The sequence below is a fragment of the Lepisma saccharinum genome, chromosome 14, assembly GCF_977018435.1.
Source record: "Lepisma saccharinum chromosome 14, izLepSacc3.1, whole genome shotgun sequence".
In the NCBI taxonomy this organism is placed as follows: domain Eukaryota; kingdom Metazoa; phylum Arthropoda; class Insecta; order Zygentoma; family Lepismatidae; genus Lepisma; species Lepisma saccharinum.
In genome coordinates, this window is record NC_139242.1 from 66,775,462 (window position 1) to 66,803,180 (window position 27,719).

Sequence of the window (27,719 nt, forward strand, 5' to 3'; positions counted from 1 at the left end):
GGTGTAACCGCTCCACACCGTGTTGTAACGGATGTCACAACAAGAACGCTGGATTTAGTAACGTGAAAAAAATATTTTTATTTCATGAAATGCCGTATCTTTCTTTATAATTTCAAAGGGTTGCAAGACAAGTATGAAAAACAATATCTGTCATATGTGCCCCAAGACTTGTTTTGAATGTAATCACTCTATCGATTAAAATGTTTACTCTGATGACCCTCACAAATATTTGTTCTTCGATTTGGCCCATGACACGTCGAATTTCCTCCTCGAGTTTTGGTAGGGTTCGGAGCTTGTCATAAACCTGCGATTTCACGTACCCCCAAAGGAAGAAGTCGCAGGGTGTGAGGTCACATAACCTCGCTGGCCCGTACTGGTCTCCGTTGCGCGAAAGGACTCGGAATGGAAATTTGTCGTGCAGCAAGACAATCGTCCCGTGGGGTGTGTGGCAGGTAGCGCCATCCTGCTGGAACCACAAGTGTTGAATATCCACAGCATTCAAATAAGAACAGTGCAGCCAACCCAACAACAACAAGACAATGGCGGAATTCAAATTCGGCGTTTTATTTTTTGGACACCCTTCAGCTGTGACTGTTGCTGCGTCAAAGTGCGTAAAGAACACTGTGTGAGTCTCGTATGATCAGCAATTATTTCATGAGTTGGCTCATGGAAAAACAGACACCGCCATGAATTGGTGCAAATATGTTTCACGCCGAGCAAGAATCGTTTCATATATACTCCGTCCCAGTAGTATGTGTACCAACGCCGCGCATAACGGTAGAGAATGGGAGAAAGCGAGTGGGGGTAGCAAAGCAGTAGCTACAGTAGCGTTGCTACAGTGCTGTAAACCTACGGTTAGAAGATAACAGTCAGTGTTTACAAGCCAGGGTAGCCTTTTCGTACAGTAATAAAACGCCTCTTCTTCCGCTAAAAGGGAATTCTTGCAGTTAAGTAATGTAAGTTAGATTCTGCAGCAAGGTGATCATTGTATTTTTCTGGTTGAAACGAAGCGAATAACTGCTCTGTAGCTAGATATTCTGCACCCTCCTTGTACTACCAAGCACCGATATTTTCTGTGTGTCCTTTCGATATCTTCTTCTTAAGCCATGGTTTTTTATATTTACATCCTACAAAATGTGAAATGGGGAAACAAAAGAAAATTATAAAAAAAATTATACAATTTAGATTTAAAGATTTGTAGTTTCCATAGTAACACCTTGCATATGTTTTTTCTTCTTTTTTTAAAAAAAAACTGTTGATTGCTGTCCTAGGTTTCAGTCCCCAGGCCTACCCATCGCTACGGGCCTGCAAGTAACAAAGTACTATGATTCGTACTAAACCAAAAAAACTTCGCATCGTACACTTTAGCTTCAGAAGCACCTGTGAAAGCTCGGTTAAGGAACAGATTTTCCTAAATTACTGTGAGAATTCCACTTTATAGATATATATAAGAGTTTATGATTGATTGAATTGTTATTTTACGTCGCTTTTCAGCCACTTTTGGCTCATCACGACGATGAGGATGAGTGATGATATGATGAAGGAATTCGAACACTTGGCGGAGAATGGAAAGAAGATTCTGATAATTTCTATAGACCTGAAGAAAGTAACACCAGACAAAATTTAATTACAGTCCCATTCACGTTCTAATGAAATTCTAAGAAATGTGGAACCACAGGGCATCGAACTCGGAACATGCACTTTGTAAATGATATTAGGACTGTAGTTTGAGTTGAAGTTTAAGTCCACTTTGTATTCAGAGAGGCTAACCGGGACTGGACCTACAGTTTAAACTGGGATGTGACATACTAAATTATGTGCCTTCTGCGGGTATCGATCCAGCGACACTTGATATTAGGACTTTTATTATGCGAATAATACAGGGAGTCCATAAAGTCCTGCAAAAAACTAAAACTCTATAACTTTTTAGCTGTTGCGTTTAACAATACACATTTTTTGGGTGAGAAGGGTGGAATTTTAAAGTTTCGTTCTGGCCACACTGCTCAGTGACGCTTGCACTGGTAATCACGTGATCATGTGACTTAAGATGGCGTCCATCCAGGAAAAGGCACAGTGTGTTCTGTGGTTTGCAGAGTTAAAATCTTGTGTTTCAGTGCAGAGAAAGTTCCAGACAACATATGGGAAACCACCCCCAGCAAATTCAAGTATCAAGAGATGGTATGAAAAATTCAAGGCAACGGGAAGTGTGTCAGATTTGCCACTCAGTGGAAGGCCAGGACCGAGTGACGATGTGATTCAGTCAGTGCAGGACAGCGTGCATCGGAGTCCAATGAAATCGCTGAAACGAAGATCACTGGAACTGGGAATACCGAAGTCAACATTACACAAGATCGTACGCAAGAAGGTGAAGGCCCGGCCCTACAAGTTAAAATTTGTACACGATCTGAAAGACGAAGACTGTGACATGAGAATGTTGTTTTGTGGGTTAATGCTTACACGTTTATAAGGTGATGGTGACCTTTTGTCTCGGATTCTGTTTTCAGACGAGGCCACATTTCATGTGTCGGGAAAAGTAAACAGGCACAATTGCCGAATTTGGGGGGTTGAAAATCCACACGAGTTTGAAGTGCAAACTCGGGGTAGTCACAAAGTGAATGTGTGGTGTGCGATTTCAATGGACCACATCATTGGTCCATTTTTCTTCGAGGAAGACACGGTAAATGGCAACAACTATCTGAACATACTACAGACATTCCTTGTGCCAGAACGTAATAGGTTAGGCATCATCAATGACGTCCACGTGCAACAAGATGGGGCGCCGCCGCATTTTGCCCTTGAAGTTCGGCAGTTTCTTAACGAACAATTTCAAGGTAGATGGATTGGCCGAAGAGGGCCCACACCTTGGCCTGCAAGATCAGCAGACTTGACACCTTGCGATTATTGGTTGTGGGGACATGTAGAGATCGAGGCGTATTCACAGAAACCAGCTAATCTGGATGACCTAAAAGAAAAAAATAAGAGATGCGATTCTGAATATCCCAGGAGAGCACCGTCAGCAGGCAATCCTCGGTTTCACAAAAAGACTGCAACAGTGTTTGGACGTGAATGGTGCACAATTGGAGGTTTGGCGATGAACCTAACAAGCAGGAAATAAACTTTGAACCTTCCTGTAAGTACACACAAAATATTTTGTTAATAAACTTAATAGTTTTCAAGTTATAGAGTTTTAGTTTTTTGCAGGACGTTATGGACTAACTAACGAACTCTCTAGCATTCTTAAACCCTAAGGTTTATGGCTGGTGCAACACAAGCCTCCCACGTGTGTCTATCCTGGGCAAGATCAGTCCAATCTTTTCCATCTTTACCATTTCCTTTAGGTCCATCTCAACATTAATCCCCCATCTTCGTCTTGGCCTTCTTACCATCAGGTTTCCCAACAAGAATCCTGTAAACTCTTTTTTTCCTCTCCCATTAGTGCCATATGCGAATAATGTAAAGAGAAAAATCTCATCAGAAAAAGTAAACATAAAAACATAGGCACGAACTGAAGAAATAAGTACAAACAATTCTCGAAGAATTAATCCGTGGATGCCAGGACAACTTCGAATGCAGACAATAAGCAAAATACGCGCTGGAAACAGGGACAAAAACAGTGGAGGTTTGCAAGCATGTTTTAAGTAAGTCAAAGGCATTAGGAACGCAAAATCTCCAACATAATTTCCATTTTAGTGCTGCTTTCGGAATCCGACCGCAACACGAAGAGAAAAAGGAAGGGGGGGAGGAGAGCAATTGGTCGGTCTCCTCGCGATGTAAAACGGTGACAAACAGAGGCAAACTAACGGATGAAATTGCTATCCGGATAAGAGGTCCAGAAGCTGGCTCCCGCCCACATAACCGGCCAGCGTTTGGGCCCAAGTGTTTAATTCCGAGCCGGGAACAATTTAGGAACTCGGATGAGGCATGCTCGCAGCTGCGGCCGTTCGACAGGGGCGGGCTGTGGGGAGGAGGAGAGGGTGTTGTAATGGGTCCCGTCTCGGTGACCATTTGGTTTCCTTGCAACCGGCCGAGAGGAAGCCAATGTTTCCGTTTTATTTCTGGAGGAATACGGTGCGCGAAGCGGGGGGTCATTTAAAACGAAAAAAATGCTCGAGCGCGAGTTATAATTGGGCACTTAAAGTGATGTACTGGTGCGCAAATGCATCTCAAAAGAAGAATAAAGGTTTTGCAAACGCGAATTCCAAGCTCGCAACGGTCTTTGAAACGACCTGTGAAGCTAAAGTCCTTCGCTGAGGAACTGTTGAGCGTTCTGCCAAATCGTTTCACATTATGGGTGGCTGACGACTGGTGTTTATTATGTTGCCATGTGGTGATCCAAACTTATTTAGGACGGTATTTTCCGTCGTTCTAACTTTTGACAATGCCTTGTGGACGAACTCCGTGGACTTTGTCATTGAGACCGGTCACTGCGTGATCCATAAAGGACGAGAAGATGATATGCGGTACACGTTTAGTCCTACGTACGTAGAAATTTTAAGCGAAAAATGCAGGCTCGACCAGGACTCGAACCCGGGTTTCTGGCATGCCGTACCATTGCTGTACCATTGAGCTACCGAGCCGGCTTGGCCTCGCCTGATTCTTTCGCTTTCGCTGTTTTACCTGCGTGGAATCGTCTCTGCCAGAGCTACGGGATCTGTTCCCTTTGAAACACAGTAGACTTCGACGTTGCCTGGTTCCTCCCAGCGTTGAGATGTTAATTATTGAAGATTAGGCACACACAGGAGATGTACTACGTAGAAATTTTGCCCGAGACTCGGGTTCTAGTCTGCATTTTTCGCTGAAAATTTCTACGTAGTGCATCTCCTGTGTGTCCCTAATCTTCAACGTTTAGTCCTATTTGGCCGAAATCTTACATCACCAAAAACTAAGGGCTACAGAAACGGTAATATGAGATTCTCTCATTGTACACTAGTTTCATGACTCTCCCTGCACTCACGTCTCTGGTTGGCTATAAAGTGCAACACCGAACTGATTTCGTGTCTGCACAATTTGTTCCACGTTCTGGAGTAGTGTACAGTGTGGTGTATGATCACGTGGTACGTGCCAACCAATTGTAATGAACATTGAAAGCAGCAGGCAAGCATTTTTTTATTCTTCTTAACTTGAACACCGCTATTCTTGCGTACAGAATCTACTTGATAGAAAACAATTTCCTTGCAACAGCATAACCCTGGGATGCACGTGTACTACACCTGGTCATTCACCAGAAATGACGGCGCACCCTAAAGACCAAGGAAACAAACCTAAAGTCCAAGCAAAGAAAGAACCAACATGAAATTATCTTTTTTGTCTTCCGTCGTGTAACGTGCAAGTTTCCGCACGTTCATGATTTTCCGCAAACTTGGATTTGGTGCAGACCACATGAAGCACTCAAGGTGCTGAGGATCTTATCTTCGTCTGTCTTCAGTCCACATGCACTTTCCACCCTTCAGAGAAGTAAAATCAGCAACAACAGGAAAACTGTAGTTACTGCGTTGCTTACTTGGAACCGATTGCGATCAGCTATCGCACATGACGACATCTCTACATGTGAGGACACCACATGAGAACGACCCGATGACACGATAGCAAGGACACCAGATACGATCAGTCTTCTGTCCATGTATCCCTGACCTTCAAGACTTCCTGAGAACGACACGAGGCAACAGAAATAACCATGCCAGTGGTTGCTTCGGCCACACCCGAAGTATATAAACCCCAGTCGCAGAAGTAGAGGAGTAGAAGTCAACCAGCATAGTCGAAGTGCGGCCGGAGGCGTGGTCCAGTCTCCTACCCCAGATGGCTGTCCACCCGGCCAACTCAAGCCTGTCTTTAGGCACTTAGAAGATGCAAGGGAGTTATTTGTCTTTCACCAGCTTTGAAGATAAAATTGCACAAAATAGCAAAAGGACATGATGCCAACTTGTGGGCAATGAAATCGTCCGAACATGGTACCAACAACATTGGGTACGTTCTTCCACAACGAAGGTAATTGGGGGAGATAACTAAATCACTGACAAATAATCATTTCTAGATCATTTCTAGAACCTTAAAAGTAATGACGACAGTCGAAAGGCTGGGAGGTCACATGATCCTTGAACCAATTGGCTTGGCCCAGTTGTCATGGTGAGGGTGGTATTCTGCGTTGTCAAACTTGAGCCTGATAGCAACACAGGTGGAAAAGGCACCCCCCAAAAGACCAAGGCTCATTAAAGCTTAAAGGTCGCCGCAAGGTAGCAAATGAATGGATCTCCGATCCTCTGCCTCTCTCTGAACAGCGAGCGAAGGGTGCATGTTGACAGCAGAGGGTCTCATTAACGACTGACCAAGAATCAGGCGTGTGGCAACACCGCCTTTTGCAGTTCGAAACTCCCACATTTGAAGACGAAAAGTCTGAGTTGGATCTTTGATCGCTCGGGCTTCAATTGATGTGGCAATGACATTTAACCAGTGTTCATGATTGTCCATCTTCCAGGAGCAATGTTGCGTTGTATCGTATCTCTGTTACATTCCGCCATGGATTTTATAATGAATATGGATGCGAAACTTACCTTCTAAAAGAAGTTTTATGTATCAACTAAATTAATTTGAAACGTTTAGGAGATAAGAATTGGTATAGCGGAATGGGCAGGGAAGTCTTAAGTATGTTTAACAAAGAAATGGGATAGCTTTTCATTAATTTGTAGACACCAAGGATATGAAATGACAAATCTGATACTAACGAGAATACAGAAGACAAAAGTAATAATAATTGGAGAGTGTTATAGTGAGACCACACGCAAAACAAACTCCGCCATAGCCGATCCTAAGCCCGGTTGAGAAAAGAGGAACGTTGGTGCGGAAGGCCTAGAAACATCAATAAACCACACCATAAAATATATTAACATGAAGGCCAACAGGTGCCCTGGCTTAGATGGCATTCCTATCAGGGTACTAGGGAGCGACGACGACGTTTGGCCTGAAGGGGAAGGCGAGATTAGCTACATGGAATGTCCGTACATTGAGGGACTCAGGTAAATTGGCGCAGCTGATACAAGAAGCTAAACGACTAAACATAGAAATTATGGGAGTAAGTGAAACCAGATGGAAGGAATTTGGGGAGATAACCAGTGATAAAATGACATTTCTCTACTCAGGTAAAGAACATGAGGAAGAACATAGAAATGGAGTTGGATTTCTATTGTCGCCTTTAGCCAAGAGTTGGGCACCAATATCAGATAGAATTCTCATGGCTCGATTCGATTCTAAAATAAGACCCATATCTGTTATTCAATGTTTATCTCCCACAGAAGAAGAAGCAAATGAAGCAGATAAAGAAAACTTTTATAAACCAATGAAAGACACCCTTAGCAAAATACATATAAGGCATACAAATAATAATGGGAGATCTCAATGCTAAGGTAGGCGACGATAATTCAGGATTGGAAAATGTAATGGGAAGACATGGATTAGGAGAGATGAATGAGAACGGGAAATTACTAGCAGAATTTTGTGAAAGCCATGACTTAATAATTGGCGGAACAATCTTCCCACATAAGAATTTTCATAAGGTTACGTGGATTTCTCCAGATTCAAAAACAGAAAATCAAATTGGTCATATCATAATAAGTAGAAGATGACGAGGAAGTATACTAGACGTAAGAAATAAGCGGAAGGCTGACATTTACAGTGGCCATCGCATGCAAATAGAACAAGTAAAACTAAAAATAAAAGCAGCATGTATTAAAATTGAGCAAAAACACGGAAATATGATATAGATAAACTTAAAATACCACAAGTAAAACAACAGTTTACAATAGAACTCGGAAACCGATATGAATTACTACAAACAGATCAAATACAAGACGCAGAGGACGCTTGGGAGAGAATGGCTAAAGTATTAAAAACAACAAAAGAAGAACTAATTAGGTACAAAAATCTCCAAAGGAAAGAATGGATTTCAGTTGATACATGGAAGAAAATAGAAGATAGAAGAGGAATGAAACAAAGACCTAACAACGCCAGGACAAGACAACAAAAACAAGAAATAGCAAACGTATACGTACAAACAAAAAGATCAAGATATTAAGAGAAGTGTTCGACAGGATAAAAGGAAATGGGTAGATGAACTAGCAGATCAAGCAGAAGAGCCTGCAAACAGAAATAACTTACAATAGCTATACGATATGACAAGACAATTAGCAAGGAAGAAAATTCAGCAGAACAAGACAATTAAAGGTCTTAATGGAAAGTTGCTTACATCAGACGAAGAACAAATGGAAAGATGGAAACATTACTTCCAAGAATTATTAAACAGAGAACCTCAAGAAGAAACTACAAATACAAATCAAAATCTAGAAGCATCAGCAACTGGTGAGAAGTATGAGATTAAAAAGCTTGAAGAAAGTAAACACTGATACTCCTAACTTAGATGAGATTGAACTAGCAATTAAACAATTAAAGAAAAGTAAAGCTGCAGGCAAATATAGAATACCACCGGATGTTTTGTTGGCGGATATAGAAACTTCAGCAGCACTTTTATATCACTTGATATCCCAAATTTGGACAACAGAGAGGTATGCAGAAGAATGAAAAACAGGATTGATTTTTAAATTGCCAAAGAAATGAGATCTTACAAAATGCAGTAACTGGAGAGGAATAACCTTGTTATCAATTCTGAGTAAAGTAGTTGCAAAAATATTATTAAATAGAATAAAGAAAGTAATAGAAGAAGCTATAAGGAAGGAACAGGCAGGATTTCGTTCCAATGGATCATATGTGGATCATATAAATACTCTCCGAATTATACTAGAACAGTCAGCAGAATGGAGAACATTATACACAGTCTTCATCGACTACGAGACAGCTTTTGATTCACTAAATAGGAGCAAAATGTGGAAGATTCTTCACGAAACAGGTATCCCTAGTAAAATACTAAATCTGGTAAGAAACATGTATTAAGGAAGCAAGTGTCAAGTTATACACAACATGCAACTATCGGGACCAACAACAAGTAAAACTGGAGTAAGACAAGGATGTGTGTTAGCACCAACTTTGTTCCTATTAATAATGGACTATGTAATGAGGAGAGCTTTGGACAAAAAGAGAAGAGGAATACAATGGAAAATGACGGATAGACTCGAGGACCTCGAATTTGCCGATGATGTTTGAAATACATTGAACGCGAATCAAAAGTAATAGGATTAAAGATAAATGGGGAAAGAAAGAGAAATTAGAATAAATGCCACAAAAAGCAGGAATCGGAAATAGGAAACACAATTGTCGAAGAAATGGAAAAATGTCAATATATTGGAGCAATAAAACAGAAAATCGAGGAGCAGAAGATGATGTCAAAAACAGAATAAGCAAAGCCAATATATCTTTCATTCAACTGTATGCAATATGGAAAAGTAAACAAATTGGAATAAGAACAAAGCTCAGTTTTACTATATGGCTGTGAAACTTGGAAGCAAACAAATAAAATAGGACACCAACTGCAAATATTTGTGAATAGGTGCTTAAGGAGGATCATGAATATAAAGTGACCTGATATCACAAATCAGAAACCAATCATACAGCAAATAAAGAAGAGGAAATGGCAATGGATCGGGCTCAATAGATGGCTCAATAGAAAAGGATGCCTTGGATTGGAACTCTCAGGGAGCACGAAAGAGAGTAAGCCCCAGATGTACATGGAGAAGGACACTCGAGCAGGAGCTGCTGCAACAAGAGCAGACATGGTTGGAGGTCAAGAGTTTGGCGAAGAATCGGACAAGATGAAATGCTTCACGGAGACCTTATGCTCCACTAAGAGCGATATGAAATAAGTTACACGCAAAACAACCTGCGCAGACCCGCAACTCCTGTGCAGTGTGAATCGTACTCCTGCGTAGAAGGTAGGGGTAGAGTGGAGATGCTTCCTTATGTTCAACAGATAAAAGGGGAAGGTGCGCGAAGGATTTTGGGCCAAGGTTCTCTTGTTTGTGATCGCTCTAAACGTACTTCTTGGACACACTCGAGGGATCTACACCTGAAGAAACTTCACGTAAATGCATCTACATTGGTAGAACAATAGCACGGTATGCCACAGTCCCGATATGACAAATCGTTAAAGGTAGTTAAGTTGTTTACATTTTTTCCTCATTTCAGAATCCGCTAAATACCACTTTCGTGCAAGAAATAGTTTCAGGCCTGTTTTGCTTTGTGTGTCACCTTATATGTTTGTTTATATTTGTAATGTTGTAGTGTTGCACGTGCGACTTATTTTTCATCAATTGTGAAATTGGGACAATCACGATGTATCAAATACAAACTTGATGGTAACATACGAGAAGAAATAAGTAGGAAAATATTGCATAAAAAATAATTTTGTATTGAAGGAATCATGATGTACAAAATATAACTTATCGGTTATATGTAGGAAAAGGCAATGGACGTTGTACAAAAAAGGTTTTTTGGAGGTAAGTCAGTCGTGTGCATGCCGTAAACGTCTCTTTTCTATAAGTATTTAAGAGGTTATGCATATTCTTAAACTAAAGAATAACTTTAACCTTTTTTGAATAACGAGACAAAAAAATAATGGTTGTACCAGAGTCAAGTGCTGGTAGGTGTCATGCTTAGAAACAACATCTGCATCTTGCACAAGGAACTAATAAGAGGAATGGAGAACGCATTTGATGATGCAGCAAGATTCAGGCAAAAGAAATAAAGCGGCCTCATCCAACTCGACGCACTTGTGCCAAGAACTATATATATACATATAGCAGTCAAAATGCTGGATTCTTTGCAGCGTAGGACGAGACAAATTTAGCGATCCCCTGGCTTCAGCCCAAATCCTATTAACATATTAAACCTTGAGGATTGCTACTTCTCATTTTCCGAAGCTACACGTCCGCCCTTGAACGAGAGGGGGGAGGGGAAAGAAACAGAAAACCCCCAGCAAGAAGCCTCAGGGGCGGCCAGATCAAAGCCAGAGCTAATCAAATCGCACGATTTACTTCATTAATGGAAACTTTCACAGGTCGACGACAAAGTTTCTCTTTGGCATCCGGATCGCGAATTTATCCTTCTCATCTTTGCTTTCGTTTCTCTTCGCTCGGGGAAGAGAGGGGGGGGAGAGAAATCCATTTGAAGCGACTGATTGGTATTCGTAAAATAATCTTTTCGCAAATTAGATTCTTGTTTCTTCGTCTTCTTCTGTGTACCTTCCATCCTTGCTTCCAGCAGGTCGGAAGGAACCTTTTGACGGAATTAATACCGAGGAGTAGGTGAGGAAATGAAGTAAACTGGATATATATCCATATCTTCCAGCAAAAACGTTGATGTGAAACTGTAAGCTTTTTTCTTTTTTGTAATTTTTTTGTAAACAACATCAAGATAAACGAATATAGGGATTTCCTGAAGTACATAGGCAAGTCGGTCAGTGGCGTAGCAATATATCGTGAGGCCCTGGGCGAGATTAGAATGCGAGGCCCAGATTTGTTCTGCAAACTTGAAATCTCAATATGAATCAATACAGAATCTTCAGGGTTACGTCAGCAATTTATCATATTTAAATAGCAATAATAAATTACTGACGAAAATGATATTTAATAATTTCACTCATCCTAAAAATGTCTTTCTCTGTTTTCGGAGATCTGAAGCTGTAGGACTCCAGAAGTCTGCAGTCTGCAACATCGAGTATTTTTTTGTTTTATAACCTTTGATGCAAGTCTACAAGACATCCCGATTTAGTCAGGACAATCCATTTCTTTTAATCCTTGCCCCAACATTTTTCAAACTGCAGTCGTGTTGCGATTTTTTTCTCACATTTAAACATGTGTTATATTTTAATAATCATTTCTAATATGTATCATTTAATTTATAAATATATTACTTTCTAACCATAGAATTATCGTGGCTGTTCAATGGTGCTAGTAAAAGATTTTTGAAAAAAATGAAAACAATGTTAATTTTGCAAGACACAGTGCAATTCGAATTCTTTTGAGAATTGAATGTAAACAATAAGCACGAAGCCGTACGCCATGCGACAACCTTAGTCTGTAAGTGACTGTGTTGCTGATTATTTAAATAAAACTATTTAAAGGTTGCTTTATAATTAGGACCCATTTGTGGGGGGGGGGGGGGTTATCGGTGAGGTTTTTTATCTGTTACCTTGGACCATAATAATGCAATTCTACAATTGCAGGCCAATAGCCAAGATAATAATAGGCAAATTGTTCATCACTATTTCCATGCTGTTGTTACTGTGCTGTTCTAAGGGATGGAATTCTGTTGATGCGAAGCTGATGTTAACATCTGCTTAGTGGCGTTTTTATTTCAACCCATTATTATGTAATGGACAATGGGTGTACACTTAGCACTAGCTGCAATAATACCACAACATTGGTGGTCACATCACATCTAATACCCCAACAGCATTTCGCCGACCACCGTGACGGACTAGTTAGCACAGCGCACTACAACGCCAATTGAACGCCCGGTGTTCAATTCCTGGGCTGGGGATGGGTGTGAGGGTTCCTTTAGCAATTTCACCTTATCATTACTCATCCTCATCGTCGCGATTAGACAAAATTGTCAACACGTTCAATGTTCAACACGTTCCATGTGCATGCTCACATTCAACATCAACATACGTGCGCACACGTTTTGGAAATTCAAACGATCATGCATTATGCTGTAGACTAAACCATGAGAACACCCTATGGCAGTTCCTATGCTGTCTGTCGTCACTTGGCTGTCAGCTTGAATCATCCCCTCCGCCCTTACCATATCCAGGTACAGTCATTGAGCACGGTCGCCATTTTTAAACTAAGCTTCCCATGCGTGCGTCTGCTATCTAGCGACTACTAACTGAATATCATCAAGCTGGATTGTGTTGCCACCTAATGACACTTTTAGGAACTACACTACTATTTTCAGCTATTCCACATGAATTAGTGACCAATTTACTGACTTCCCCATGTATTTTACGTGTCCGAAATTGACGAATTTCTGTTGCAGTGCAAGTGAAGTTAAGTCTACTCATGTAGTTTCATCTTGTCAGTAAATATGTTTCTCCCCTCGCGTTTTCCACGTTTGGTTAATCGTATGGAATTAATGAAAGGACACTCACAGAGAATACCCACGCTCAGTCAGGGACTCGAACCGGGGAACTTATGTGGCGAGACCGGAAGTCGGCTACTTAACGTCTTCGCCAACCGAGCCAGTATCTTCTCAGTAGAAGACGTCTGATTGGCTGCCATGAGCGCAACATGTCGCGTCGACTCTCCTTTCAAAGACAAACTGGTTTTGGTGCTCTTGTTGGCATCTTTCAATCTTATGGGAATATAGACGAGAAGTGGCAGGATTTCAAACTTCTTAACTTGAACAAGACTGGCCTCATTGAGCATTGTATTCAAGTTTCTTAGTTTAGCAACAACCCAACAGATGTCTCCCTCCCAACACTTTTCTTAATGAATGGAATATACCTATATCTTGTGGTTAAAAGAATGAGGAAAAACAAAGGAACTCTCAACTACTAGAAGATCAGAAGTAGGATTCCCTCATCTTCCAATAATTAAAATGGGTTAGGTGTTAGAACCACCAGACATTAAAGTTTTTGTAACATGTGAGCATATCAGATGGCAGGTGTTTTTGTCTCAGTATTTTCGTACGAATCCAACACAAGAAATGGTAAAAGTATGTGAGGTGGTGAAAACTTGTTCACTTTATGTAAAACCAGTTGATAACATTTCACAGATCGAAGAATAATTACTCTCAACTTGCAGTTGTTCGTAAAGATACCATCGTTCTTTGAAGCCATCGTGTAATTGGAATACAGCAACCAATCATTAAAGGAGTACTCTGTAGGAAATTGTTACGGGCTTCAATATAGATGGCAGCAGTGAAAAATATTATGCTCTTCGAAAGTGGAGGTAATACAGAGTTGAGGAGTCTTACTTACTCCATTGTGTTTTGTCGGCAAATCTCCAAGAAACAAACGAACAAGCAACTGAATACAAGAGTGGGTTCCCAAAGGGAACCATCAAGCATATCGTGTACCTCTTGGTGATGATAGGTAGTTATTTAAGGTTTCAAGCCGTACACAAGGACAGATTTATTACTGGGTATTCGGGGTCCGGGAGCCATGATAGTTTCAATCTCTCTCTCTCTCTCTCTCTCTCTCTCCCTCTCTCTCACTCTTCCTCTCTTCTCTCCCACTTTCTCTCTCTCTTCTCTCTCTCCCTCTCTCTCTCTTCCTGTCTTCTCTTCCACTTTCTCTCTCTCTCTGTTGCCTTACCGAAAACAACCTGCGTGATTATGTAGGATTCCTGTGTTGGCCGAGAGTTTCTGCGCCTCCGTTTTCCTTCCATCCTCTCCCATCTCTCTTCCTATCTCTCCTGCTTTTGATATCAATTTCGCCGATTGTCTTTCTCTCCTCTCCGTGGCATTTGCTGGCATCTTTTCGCTCTCGTTCCTCCCGGCGGACCCCACAATTAGTTGTTATTAATGAGGGAAGACCGTCCCATGATATTACTCTCCTTTGCAGCCTTGTGCCAGCTTTCCGGAATCCAATTACGGAATCTCTGCGGTTCTACAGGGATAGATGCTGCCTAGGATGGTTCCAGGGTTGCCAAACCACGTGAAAAGCAGCTGAATGTGGAGAGTTTCAAGTGTTGGATGTTTGCGGACGATCCAATCCGTACGGCTATTCTATATCACAAATTCTTGGACATTACTTTTTCTGGTTGTTCCTTTCATTGGCTTCAAAGTACTTTCCGGTCACTTCATGCGCAGATAGTCAAGTAGAGACAGTGCGTATTTGAAGTTGAATACCATCCACTGAAATATTGTCTACGTACGAATCAAGCACAAAATGTCTCAATTATTAGTAACCGGCGTTTGCTACAACGCTGTTAAGAACGAACTTTTTGTTGTAATTCTATATAGCATATTGCCGAGAATGTTTTTCAAACTGGAAATATTGTGTGGCAAGAGAGATTACTGTGTCTAAATTCGGGTAGAAGGTATAAGATGCGCACGCCGCTGCGTGAGGAAAAGCGAGATCTGCACTAGTACGTGTCCGTTTTGATATCTCAGGAATGCTTTGCATAATTAAATTAAAGTATTTGATCCAATGTTGAGTCACTGAGTTCTTATATCAAAATGCTTAAACTCGCCTACACAATGGAGAAAAACAGATTGAAAAAGCGACTTGTCTAACAAACGAAAGCCATTCCAATATGTTTCGTTACATATAGTCGTTCTTCTAATAAACTAAATATGCTGACCAAGGCAGTAATTTATTTTATTAAAAATATAAACTAAACGTAACGTTTCTATTATTTCGTTCTTCTACCACCGAAGAATCTGGTTTCGAACCAAGGTGTCTTAGTATTTGTCGTCTCATCTCTTCGGTGTGACGCATAAACTCATGGATTGGAAACTGCGACGTTATGTAACCAAAATACATTCATCACAAATCATATAAAAAAAAAACTTTGGTCTTTTCAGAATCACATTTATTGTGCTGTTAAAAACTATTGACGTCGTTCGATTTCGACTTTTTTGCCGGTAACAAATTAGAAATTTCGCTATACGTTGTATGTTTCAAGAAAATTAGCTCTCTTTCAAGCATTTCAAAGAACGTCATTTCAGCACATTTCCGGAAATTTCTATTTACTTCACGAATTTCATTAGCAGTATTGAAACCTCGTCCAAAGCAAAAAAAAATTCTCGGTCTTATCACAGTTAACATAGAAGTAACTAAACCAACAGTTAAAGGGAAAATAAACCACAAACTGGGCAGTTTCGATATCTGAAACCCGAACTGTCAGCGCGAACTTTTGATATATCGAACTTCCTGTTTCTCTCGCGCCCATTCATATCCATTACCTTCTTCCATGTATGCTGTTTGTCACTTCTTTCTCTGCCCTCGCAGAACAAGCTACTCACCGTGAAATCTCACTGGATGCAAATAAATTTATGTCCTTTCCTAGTAATTTCCCACGCCTGCGTCCTCTACAAAAATATCCGGCAATGCAGTTGTAAAATAGCGAATAAAAATTTGCGATGTACTCTTCGAATGAACTTTCAATGGTATAGTTATAAATGTGGCTCCGACGAGTAAAACTCTGGCGTTGAAACTTTCACTTATGGGAAGATTTCGGCTAAGTACACCACTTGGGTCAGTCAGTCAATCATTGACTTATATTTACTCTAAAACAACCTAACCAATAAATTGTAAACCAATCATTGAACTGGTCAACTGAATCATAATAGGTCATCATACAATAACTCGCTATGTACTAATCTTACTAACATGTGCCTATTATATCCGAGAGAAAAAAAATTATCAACAGCTTAGATTACCTATAGATTCATCTATTTTTACTGCGGAAAGTTACGCTCTATACAGAGCCTTGCAATGTGGAATACCCCAAGGTTTTTAAAAAAATCTTCTCCTTGCAGATTCTTTGAGTACTATATATCTTATCCCAAATTATGTCATCAATCATATCTTAATATTTTAATTATTCAACAAGTTCAATTTGCTTGCAAAAGGAACATTGACATACAATTCAGTTATGTTAAAGCACTTAATATTAACGTAGGAAATGATCGCGTGGACTTAAATGCTAAACAGGCCAGAGATTTACAACTCATAAGTTTCAATAGTATACGAATGTATTACCACGAGTGAAAATCAAACTCATGGATCAATGGAACAAATGGTGCAAGGAACAATTTAAGGTTGTGGGTAATACATATAGATGGATAGCAGACTTTACTACAAAAGACCCCTGGTTCTTTTTATACACACTCCCACGGCAGATCATAGTTTTTATCAATAGGTTAAGGACGGGTCACGTCCGTACTCCAGCTCATGTAGCAAAGATACATATCAAAACCCAAGAAAATTGCAAATGTGGTAATGCAAATCCTGATGCACAACATTTATTTCTTGAATATCCTATTTTCTTAAATCAACAAATCACACTCTATAAAGGTTTTCAACGTTTAAAAATGTCATTTCCTATATCTCTCTCTTCCCTTCTATCAGAATTATCTCCTCCATTAATATGGCTTCTCTATGGATATGCTCGAAAATGTAAGCTTGAATTATGACTTTTATATAATCGCATATGATACTGGTGAACTAGAGTGACTAGGAAAACATTAATTCAACTCCAATAGCAGAAACGATGTCCAAAGTCAACAGTTTTTTGTTGACAGGGTCACGATAAAGAAGAAGAAGTAATCTTACTAACATTACTCACCATTTAAGTCTTAACAATTTATATGTAAACCTTGATTGTTTTGGAACCCAGAACAACCAGGGTAGAAAATTCGTGTAATCCTAAATACCAATATAAACGTTATGAAAAATATAAATTGTCAAAGAAAACAAAATGAAATTAAATATAGTACACAATAAACTGGGGAACCGAAATTCTGAGGAAATGACGTCCTGGTTTATTTTTTTTCTACATTTTCAAGCAATTTATTTATTTTTTCCATATTTTCTGATAAACATGAAGTATGTTAACGTTAAAGTACATTGCAAATGTACACAAAAGAAAGTATGGTCACTAAAAACAAAAACATTAAAATAATAATGATTGAAAGAGTAACATAAAATGTCAGACGTAACTATCCAATACAAGAATTTCCTACATGAACACAAAATTTCAAATATTACAATGTACAAATAATATATTTACACTTAAAAGCACCACGATATTAGTGTAACCTCTGAATGTATTCGGGGGAGGCGGGCTTCTTCACGGGGTCCTCCCTTTTCCTAAATACTGTTTATATTAATCCTTCATGTCTTAGAATGTTGCTTACTACAGTATATCTTCTCTTGACGAACGATTTCCACTGGATTCTTCCCTACGTGCTAGCCTCAAAACATATTGTGTTACTCTTTGTATCCCTTTGGCCTTCAACATTCTCCTGTACCACATATCGAAGGCTTCCTCTCTTTCCCTTTCAGCTTCAACCAATATCTATGTTTCGCATACAGCGCTGTACTCCAATCAAATGCCTTTAGGACGAAGGATGAAATGGCAAATTGTTTTTTCCCCACATCGAACATATCCTAGTGACCATTTTATTAATGATATGGAAAATCAAGGCGTCACTATGATCACAGTGTCAGCAGTTAGGAAACAAATGAATGATGTGCATAATAGATCAATTTAAAGACTAAATTGTGGTGAATACCTGGATATTACCGAAGAAATAACCTCGTATAATCGGATACTTGTTCAAGAAACGACATATAATACGTTTCAATACGTTTGTCTGTGGTATCACCATCTGCACCCAACTGCTTGTGGTTTCGCTTGGTTCCGGTTGTCCGGTTATCCTGACAAACCACTGAATGAATCGGTAGCGTGAGTTGGTTATTGCAACATCGCACATATGTGACTGCTCCAATTTAAAATCATGCGATCTTACCATACGGAATTGCTCAGCCGCATCAGTGGAAATGCAGCATGACAACGGCCTAAATGATAGTATTTATGACAGCAATCTATCCACGGGTCTCACTCATCGCACCCAAGTTGAAGTAAACATGTGTTCTGACGTCATTGCGGTATGCCTTTGTTGTTAGGTGTAGTTCTCTTAGCATAAATAAGGGTGGTACATATTATATCTACCAACTTCAAATGACAACGGAAAGACGGTGAGTTCTTGTATTAACTGTATATGGTTATGAAATAAAAAATATACACATTAGCATTTGCTACAGTGTATAAATGTGGATAATACAGAAATCAGTCCACCTTGAAAATAACGTACAATAAATGTCGTCGTCCTGCTTGGATGCACTGTTCAAGGCGATACAGGAAGGCTTTCTGAACATGTCCTGTGGAATAGCGCAGTTCACAATATTACTCGTGGGTGTCTGCACTGTCTACGGGGTGGGAAATAACCTTTTGCTAGGGGTCCACAGTAAAAAGTAACAACAATTAAGAAATTATGGTAATACCAAATGTTTACTACGACAATTGTGGTTACAAAAACAAAATTAAAAGTTAGTATGTCCGCCGTTTGCTTCTCTCACAGCACGAAGACGATCAGGGTAGGAGCTCAGAAGATTCGCAAACAGTCCGTATTCCATTCCATGTCACGGAGGACTTGTTCCAGATGTGCAAGGAGTGTTGGTCGGGCCGGTCCGCGTTCCACTATCATCAAGGACTCATATGCGTCCTTCAGAATAGCACCAAAATGCTCCGCTGCATTCAGGTCCGGCGATGCACCCGGCCATTCAGAACTGCTGAAGAAGTCAATGCCACTTCGCCGAAGAAGGTCTTGGTTTTAGAATTTGCCTTGAAGCAAGGTGCTTTGTCGTGAACTAACTTTTAATTTTGTTTTTGTAACCACAATTGTCGTAGTAAACATTTGGTATTACCATAATTTCTTAATTGTTGTTACTTTTTCCTGCAGACCCCTAGCAAAAGGTTATTTCTCACCCTGTAATCCACTTCTGAATGCTGTGTGTCTCTGGAACAGGTACATGGCAATGCTCGGTGCCTGTTTGGATAAAAGCTTCCCAGCCCCAAACCGCGTCTGCACCAGTCAACACTTCATGGTATACTAATTGCCTGACTCCCAACTATCCACGGATGTAAGGATGGCGCGCATGCGCACGTGAATTCTGACAGGATTGTCAATTCAAATTGATAGATACATTATGAACCACCCTGTACAATTCAATATTTCGGGGATTGACCAAAAAGTTATTATGTTTACTAAGAGAACTAAATTCATTAATATGTCAAATTCATAAATTAATTTGTTTAATATGGAATAAAGAAGAAATCCCTCAACAGTGGAAAGAATCCATAATTGTTCCTGTGTTTAAAAAAGGTGATAAAATGAACTGCAATAATTACCGTGGAATTTCTCTACTCTCAACAACATACAAAATATTGTCTAACATTCTTTTAACAAGACTAACTCCATATGCTAATGAAATTATAGGTGATTATCAATGTGGATTTAAACGTAACAGATCAACTACAGATCAAATTTTTCACTTCAGGCAGACACTTGAAAAAAATTGGGAATATAATCAAAATGTCCATCAGCTATTCATTGATTTCAAAAAAAGCATATGATTCGGTCAAAAGAGATAAATTATATAATATATTAGTAGAGTTTGGAATACCTAAGAAGCTTGTTAGTATGATAAAAATATGCACCAGTGAAACAGAAAGTAAAATTCGTGTGGGTATTAATGTGTCTGACAAATTTACAATTAATAATGGGTTAAAACAAGGAGATGCATTATCTCCATTGCTCTTTAATTTTGCCTTAGAATATGCTGTTAGGAAGGTAAAAGAAACTAAAGAAGGACAAAAATTAAATGGTGTGACTCAGTTATTAGCATATGCAGATGATGTAGACTTACTGGGGGATGATGTGAATACAATTAAGAATAATGCTAAAATATTTTTCAAAACTGCTAAAGAGATAGGTTTGGAAGTTAACAAAGAGAAAACTAAATATATGCTTACAGGCCGAAACCAAGTGTTAGGTAATAATCAAAATCTAATTATTGATAATAACTCGTTTGAACCAGTTTCCAAATTCAAATACTTAGGAGTAATATTAACAAACGAAAATTATATTAAAGAGGAAATAAAAAGTAGGCTTAATTCAGGAAATGCACGTTACTTCTCTCTTCATAAACTTTTGTCTTCTCGTTTAATATCTAAGAACCTAAAAGTTAAAATATACAAAACAGTAATTTTGCCTGTAGTATTATATGGATGTGAAACTTGGTCCCTTACATTGAAAGAGGAACATAAATTGAGAGTATTTGAAAATAAGATCCTTAGGAAAATCTTTAGACCTAAAAGGGATGAGGAGACAGGTGAGTGGGGAAGGTTACATAATTTAGAACTACATAATTTGTATTCATGTCAAGATATTATTAGAATAATTAAATCAAGAAGACTTAGGTGGGCAGGCCATGTGGCACGAATGGGAGAGGAAAGAGGAGTTTACAGGATTCTTGTTGGGAAACCTGATGGTAAGAGACCTGTAGGAAGGCCAAGACGAAGATGGAGGGACAACGTTGAGATGGACCTAAGGGAAATCGGTAGGGATAGAAAAGAGTATATAGAACTTGCTCAAGTTAGGGAAAGATGGAAGGCCTGTGTTGCTGCAGCCATGAACCTTCGGGTTTAAGAAGGCTAGAGAGTTAGTTAGTTAAGAGAACTAAACCTGACAAGCCTAACCTAACAACGAAGGCATAGGCTACCGCAATGACGTCAGAACACAAATGGACTTCAACTTGGGTGCGACAAAGATGACAATAGCCTGCTTGAACGAAGCAGATCTCTCCTAAGTAGCAAAAGCGGAGAAGAAAAACAAAACTCCACATACATAAGAGTGCTTTACCTCACCTTTTCGCGATTCCTGCCCCGGATTAGGACCAGCAATTATGCTATAAACTCAAAGTCCATTTTAATTCCCTCCTTTGCCAGTGGTCTGTATGGAGAACCTCCTCCTTGCTACAAGGGATCAGGGTTTCATCCCGCCCCCAAATCCCTCGGACACCGCAAGATGATCTAGACCAGGATCCTGTCGGCACGTCTGCGGCCTTAAGAGCTCCGCCATGGTTTCCAAAGTTCGTGTCTGGGCGGGGGGTTTCTTTTCGGACGCCAACAAAGAACCTGGGTAGGATATCGATGTATTTTTTTAACTCTGAAAACCTGGGCACCCAATATATCGACGGTTAGGTTACATTCCGAAAGTAATTACTGTTCATTTCGGTTAAGGAAGGTCGTAAATGAAAACACAATTTCTAATGTAATTCCATACATGTGTAGCTCGGAAGTTGAAGACCTATAAAAAGACATAAAAATATCAAAAAAAGGAACTAAAAAGGGGAAAAAAGGACGTATAAATGTGATCCAAATTAATTAATAACTTCAGTTTTAATTGCATATTTAATGCATAAAAAATACAAAATTCTGGTGGTATGGAACACACAGTGCGAAAAAACTATATGAATGAAATGCATCTTCTTTCAGACATTATATATTTTTTAGATTAACAATAATTTCAAAAATCATATTTGAAGAATCATACTTGGCCTAACCACACTAGGGTTACAGAAATCGGACTTCGGATCCTATTTCAGTCGTCCAAAAAGGTTTTTCTCTCGTTTCAGGGATGGTTCAAATATATTTCTCTCTTTATTTTTTTTATTTCTTTACTACAGAAAGGATGTTTAAGAGGTGATGAACTGATGCTGATTCGAATTGAGAATGGGCAGTAAAAACGTAGTCGAAACAAGGTGAAGTTGCTAAACAAAAAGCCGTTAAGACCTAAAAATAGGCTAAAAAAGGACGAATAAGCCAAATACCCCGAAAGAGGCACAAAAAGAAGGACAAATAAAACCCACCTTTTTCTGGCCTACAATGACCCAAAATGAACATATATTATGCTGGGTCTCGACTTCGGACACTAGGAAAAAAAAAGATTTTTCCTCAACTTCCGAGACCTACTCATGTATATTACCGGATTATCACAAAGACGCCTTGTGGTGTAATGGAACTTTGATGTATGTATGAACCGCCGATTCGATTGATTTATTTTACTTCGCTTTTTTGGCCAGTTTTGGCTAATACCGGCCTTGGCATGGGTGTTTGTGAGTGTCCCTTCATGAATTTCATCATATCATCACTCATCCTCATCTTCGCGATTAGCCAAAAGTGACAGAAATTCGAAATAAAATATAACAAATCCATCAAACAAAGAAACTTGCTATTGAAAAGTTGCTACTCGTCGCCTTCGAGTTAGGCAACACGCATAACGCATTGCAGGAAATCTAATATTGCAGGATGAAGAAGTAGCATAGTAAAGGAAATTTGGTTTAGGTTAATTCGGTATCGTGATAAAATATCGAACAAGAGCAAGAATGAATATGAATTTTAAAGGTAAATTTTTGGGTGCGTCAGCACTTGGGCTATTTTGCACCCGTCACGTTACGCGGTCCAGCCCCTTACCATAACTAAAATAGCATAATTGCAGTGTCGTGTTACTAAAATATTCTGAGTTTAATTAAAAGCTGAGGCTGTAAAGCGCACTCAGCACACACAAGGACAAAAAACAGGACAACACAGACAAAATTATACTGGCCATAGTGCCAGTCGCCAGAGCCTCGTTCGTCTGCAAGATACAGTCCAGGGTGTACTGCGTGCAAGTGAGGTTGACTTTGGGCGCCTACACGGAAGGTCACCCCGAACGAGAGCAAGAATATTGGACAGTCGATTTTTCAGAGGCCCGTCTCGTTCTCCATCTCGTCTCGACAAATCTCACCTCACATTTCAAAATCACGTCGCGATATTATTGTTAAAATGTACTTAACTTTATTCTGTCTTTCCCCCTCCATTCCTACACATAAACAAGATACGTCACAGGTAACCACTACACTTACACCGAAACTAATACTACTACTACTGCATCCATATTCCTCATGGGTTACTGTGAAACGTGTTGTTCCACCGCACAATATTTATTTGTTTTGGACATCTATAAAATAGTATTTAATCTGCATTAAAAAAAATAAAGCTTGTTGCGTACGGACACAAAGAAAAAGGCATGTAACATGAGTTGAGCCGGTGTCTTAAGTCCACTTTATGCACAGTAAGGTTAATTGGGACTAGACCTACAGTTTAAAGTGGGATCCGAACCACTATGTTTCACCACCGGCTATCGAGCCTGCTACCACTGCGCCGTCGGGGAGGCCCAAAGTACGTAACATGTATACAACCATTGGCAATCTTAAAATATTTTCATGCATGCCATCACTCACATACCGTTGTAGTACCTGTGATATTAGCACGACTGCTAAAATTCTTGCCAATCACTGAAGAGAGCAGAATTGTAAAAGGGTTGCTAGCTGTTACAGCTCCTGAGATATCGCCCTTTTCCAGCCTTGATAACAGACCGACTAGTTTGCACAATTTTCACTCCCAGGTGACCTCTTCATTACAAGGTTTGGAGCGTAGTCCCACGCTTGCTTGTTAACGGTAACTTCCCAGAAGCGCGCCTGGCAACACTGCCGCATTCACGCGGGTGAATGGGATGCCTCGTACGAACTGCTGAGGTGTGCTATTGCCTCGCTAATATATTTACCATCTTTCCCCTGGAATCGCTTCTCATTCTGCTCCCGTTTCGCCTTTCCTCCCGTTCGCCAATCGAATTCCTATCCAAGTGTTCCAGCTCCAAGTGTCCATGAGGATGAATTACCGCCAGCCGACCGAAAATTCCCTGCGACGTAACACCCGCGGGAGGGGAGTAATTTCTACTCTCTCGATCCCGCGGCAAATGTGATATTCGACATGCAAATGAGGAATTGCAGATTTGCAGACTGGCCAGATTAGATGACCAACCAGATTAGATGACCGATTATTGGTTTAAACTGGGTGCAGAGTAAAATGGTTCCAAAGAGTGTTATGGTACTGGACTATGAGAATTCGTGCCGCAAAAATTGCGGACAAATTATCATGCATTTATTTTTACTTTTTTAATGTTAATTTATGGAACACATGGTTGATTGATTTGGTGTTTTAAGTCCACTTTGTGCACAGTAAGGCTAATCGGGACTGGAACTACAGTTTAAAGTGGGATCCAAACCACTATGTGCCTCCACCGGGTATCGAACCCGCGACTCCTTGATTAGAAGGCGACGACGCTACCACTGCGCCATCGGGAAGGCCGAAACACATAATTGACAAAATATTTATGTTAATAACAATTTTGTTTCTGTAATGTTCTCATCAGAGATTGCTCCAGACAAAAATGAATCCAGAGCAGAGAATTCATATTGAGTATTGTACTTAAATGCCATAGAAACTACATATTTGGATTTAAAATTTTCTTGTATGCTGCGGTGGAGGGGGGGTTCGACTGGGAAGGGGCGTTTTCCCCTTCTGTCCTCCCTTTAGTGCTGAGAACATTTTTCATCGATCACCAAAGTCCAGGCGCTTTTTCTTTTTTCCCCATTTTGCACTATTGTCATATATCTCTCTCTCACTCTGACTTTCTTGTAACCCTATTGTTGGAGCATTCACCTTCGATGCTCATGGTCCTCGGTCCGATCCTTGCAAATCCCAACATTTCGGTGTCGACTCGTTATCGCGAGGACAGTTTGCGAATTTTGCTTTAAGTTCATTTCATGCACATAGCAGGCCACAGTTTCTTTCTTTTTATAAATTTACGTATAATTTCTAGTTCTTGGTTAAATCTTGTCGACGATGATGGAATCAACACAATGATACACCCATTCGAACCTGGGACTTTGGCTTCTTAGGGAGATTTCAGACCAAAGCGACAGGCAAAACACGACAAACGGCATGGGCCCGCTCTCTCTATAAGCAAGCATTCACCGCGCATGCGCGAACAGACACAGACGACACGACGTACGCCATTTGAGAAAACGGCCCAGTTCGAGCGATAAGCGACACCTGCAGCTTGTCGTGTTGCTTCTGTTCGAAAGGTTGCATTGATTCCTGAGGGTTTGCTTCCAAGCTACACGTGTCGCTTGTCGCCTGTCGCTTAGCTCTGAAAGCTCCCTTAGAGCGTCACTTTAACCACTCTTCCACGTATGTTAACGGACAGTAGACTAATTTTGTTCATTTTACTTTGCATTTCTGAAAAACTCAATATGCTGACCAAGGCAGAAATTTATTTTATTATAAAACATAAACTAAACGTAACGACTCTGTTCCAAGTACAAGTGCAACAAGGTACAAAACAGGACGATATATATACACAAAAATTACTTCCCTCCAGACTATTAGAAAGTTGTTCTGGAACATTCTAGCAGGTGGCTTTCCCTTGTCAACAGTACTTTCACCTAAAAGGCTAAACATATTTCCTTCCACATTCTAGGCTTAATGGTGTTATAATTTGCATTTCTGTGACTTTTGACTAATCGAGAACATGATGATGAGTGATGATATGATGAGTTTGATGAAAGGACACATACAGAGAACACCCATTCCCAGGCCGGGATTCGAACCCGGGATCCCTGCCGTAGCGCGCTTTGATAACCACTCCATCACGGAGGCCGGTACCCTTTAAAGGTGGATTCGAAACAATAAGAGCCTCCCCTATGGTGGTGGCAACGTCGTCGCCTTGTAATCAAGGGGTCCCGTGTTCGATACTCGGTGGAGGCACATTGCACAGTGGTTCGGATTCCACTTTAAACTGTAGGTCCAGTCCTAAATTAGCCTATCTTTGCATAAAACAACAATTCAATTCGAAACACCATGTGCTGACGCTTGTAATCGAACCAGGGATTCCTTTACTGCAAGTCAACAGCGTTAGCCAGTGAGGACACCGTCACTACTTGAGAACTATTAGTGACGGGTTCCGGTCAGTAATGCCAGCGGCGATGGGACTCGCTGCACTAGCCTCTTCTCAGGCAATGAAAAAGGAGATTTCTAAACGACATTCATTTTTTTCTTATGCAAGTCTACCATGTACGAGGTGTAGCTAGAAAGAAACCGGATTGATGTTGCTGTCGTCAAACGACAAGCGCGTCAAGGTCAAGCGGTGCATGAGTGTATAACGTGATACCCTGCCTATTCACTGTGTGATTTTCCAGGGTGCGCGGCGCTCAGTTCCGCTGTAGCATGTGGACGAAGTGAACCGTACGCCTGTGCTCCGTCGGAAAAATGTTAAGTGTGATAGTGGAACAGCTAATCAATTTGAAGTTTGTTATGAAACTCAGAAAATTCGCCACAGAAACTTATGGTTTGTTGAAGGAAGTGTACGGAGATGAGTGTTTATCGCGCACGCAAGTGTTTGAGTGGTTTCAATGGTTTAAAGAGGGACGAGAAGTGATCGCGGACGACTCGCGTCCTGGACGGCCCTGCACGTCAAAAATTGAATCAAACATTGCAAATGTCGGTGAATTGATTCGAGAGGATCGTCGCTTGAGTATTCGAGCTATTGCAAAACAACCAACATTATTTCATTACGATGCTGACGACCCTTCGTGAGCGAGTAAGAAGACGACGACCTGATTTGTGGAAAAGCAAGTCATGGATTCTTCATCAGGACAATGCTCCTGTCCACACGGCATTGTCAGTCAAGGCTTTTTTGGCCACGTATGGAATACCAATGTTAGAGCATCCATCCTATTGGCCGGATCTTGCTCCGTGCGACTCTTCTTATTCCCAAAGGTCAAATCAGCACTGAAAGGAACCAGATATACGACCGTAGAATCTGTGTAAACAAAAGCGACGGAGGTCATGAACATGGTTTCAGCACTGCTTCCAGCAATGGAAGATTCGTATGGAGCGGTGTATCAATAGTTCAGAGTAGTACTTTGAAGGGGATAATGTTCGTATTGTACAAAATAACCAATATAAAATTCTGTAGAAACAGTCCGGTTTTTTTTCTAGCCACACCTCGTATAACAACAACGAAGAGTATGCAGATACAAGGGAAGCAAAGCTATTATGCCTAACCTACTGAAAACCAATTTGCAAGACCACCGGGCAAGTATAGTTACTTCCGTCCAAAACCAGTCCTCTTTCTTGGTATTGTTATTTCTACATCTTCAAATAAGGTGCGAACAAGCGCACACAATGCAATAGAAACAGAGTACCGGCAGAGCATAGCTACCAATGAATGCACAGTCTAAGTCGTGGCAGGTATTACGTATGCAGCAGTGGAAACCAGCAGGATGCAGCATTTATGCATCGCAGAGTGCTATAAAT

The 27,719-nt window shown here is 40.3% G+C and overlaps 1 protein-coding gene across 1 annotated transcript in view; it reads right to left on the reverse strand.

The window, feature by feature from the left end:
* Nucleotides 1-27,719, reverse strand: part of LOC145998980 (uncharacterized) — a 549,372-nt gene that overhangs the window by 314,432 nt on the left and 207,221 nt on the right. The gene's annotated exons all lie outside the window — the stretch shown is intronic.